This window comes from Aplysia californica, unplaced genomic scaffold, assembly GCF_000002075.1.
Source record: "Aplysia californica isolate F4 #8 unplaced genomic scaffold, AplCal3.0 scaffold00056, whole genome shotgun sequence".
Lineage (NCBI taxonomy): Eukaryota > Metazoa > Mollusca > Gastropoda > Aplysiida > Aplysiidae > Aplysia > Aplysia californica.
This window is the reverse complement of record NW_004797326.1, coordinates 107,304-109,410: the sequence shown is the minus strand read 5'-3', so window position 1 is coordinate 109,410 and position 2,107 is coordinate 107,304.

Sequence of the window (2,107 nt, the reverse complement as noted above, 5' to 3'; positions counted from 1 at the left end):
CGTGGGTTCGAATCCTGTCAGGGGCCCGACGTTGTGTCCTTGGGAAAGGCACTTTGCACAATTTTTCCTCACTTCACCCAGGCTATAGACAGTGAAAGATCTTGTCAGTTTGATAGTGTTTGAGCGCGTGAAATCCGCAGCTTGCACTGTATGCTTCCGCGGAAGCTGAGAATGTTTCTGAGTCTTCTCAGAGGGTCTGCTGAGGTATTAATAGTTGTAAAGCGCATAGAGCAAGCTCTTGAGCATGGATATGCGCTATATAAATGCAATTATTATATTATTATTATTATAATAACTATAATAATAATAGTATAGTAATAATAATAATAATAATAATAATAATAATAATAATAATAATAATAATAATAATAATAATAATAATAATAATAATAATAATAATAATAATAATAATACACTGTAATAATAATAATAATAATAATACACTACTACTACTACTACTACTACTACTACTACTACTACTACTACTACTACTAATAATAATAATAATAATAATAACAATAATAATAATAATCATGCGGTTAGTGTATTCAAGACCCATACTCATAAGTAATGAAAAGCTACGCTGAGGGCTTTTTAAATGGATGGTCACTGGGGCATGTCAGCCCTGAACTGCAGTGTGGATAACCATACTTCGAACCCCTATTTAGGGGTTTCCTTGAGTAAAACATCATAATTCATGGATTTTTAAAGCATATTTTATCTCTCTTCTAGGCTCCTTTTGTCACTCTATCTCGTAATCATCTAGTACATAGTATGGCTGTGTTCACCTCAAGCGAGTGGTAGGAGGGCGCCACTGGTAGGTCCTACTCCTCACGCCTATCCTTTTCTCATGTTGTTTCTGTCTGTCTGAGTTTACTTTTTCCAAGAACTAAAATGACCCTTATTGTGTCGATGTGCTTCTGTTTACACAAAGAAGTTCGTCTCAACCATTTTAGACATAAAATGTTCCATTGTACGACGCGTTGGGAATAAGGATACGAAAATCCGTTGTCCGTAAAAATCACAGGGCATGTAATGTGGTGGCATGCCACGCTTCAAATAGCTGAGAATAGTACACAAATCACGAATAGCCGAGAGGTATAGAAAAAGCTCTAAGCTACAGGTGTATTCTGTTCCTTGGCAAAAATAAGAAGCCAGCGTTTTTGATGACCCAGTTCAAGAAAGTTGAAAACGAAACGACTAATGCGTTTGTCCATTTCCGAAACTAATAAATGTGATGACAAAGAGGTCAGTCAGGACTCTCTTTTTCACACACAGGGAAGAGCGAATGAGTAAATCCAAACAGCTAAAAACAGTGTTTCCTATTGCCACAAAACAACGCATTGCGGGTTGGAGGGCACCTCTATAAAGACTTACTTCTTTTCATTCCTTGGCTGATATTACGTCTCTTTTCCATTCCCCCCCCCCCCCCCCCCCCGTTTTCTCAGCAAACATATACACGAACACAAATACTTACTGACCCCAAAAAAACCTTTACCAAAAGGAAAGCCTACAACTCTCTAACAAAGTGCACAATTCACACAAAAATAGACAGGAAGCAAGCAGAACCATCCGGAAGAAGAAATACATAAAACAAAAACAACAGTACCTTGGAAGCAGCCATAGCTACTCCGAAGATACCATTCATTTTGGAACAACGTATTTTTAAGGTTGAAACATATATCGAAACAAAGTCCCCTCTACAGACATAGAATATCTTCTGTAAACGATTTGGATTTAACACAAAAGACCGTAAGAAAATTCCAAGTAAAGTAACAATACTTAAGTGGGTGGCTGACTTCAAGTCACATGGCTCTGTTGAAATTGAAAACAAGAGATAAAAAACTAGGGTCACCCACAGTGGGAGACCAATGCAAGTGAGCACTCCTTTGAGAATGTCATTGTAGTAGTGGTGATGGAGTCTGTGAGCGTAGAACTAAGAAGTCAGTTTGTTGTCATAGCATTCAATTAAGTATGGAGAGAGAATCTTTTAGGCGCATGTTAAAGTACGATCTGAAGTTTAAACTTTACAAGATCTTGGTACATCAAAGGCTCAGCGACGCCAAGGCAGCAGACAGAGTGACAATGTGCAGGGGGGGGGGGGCAC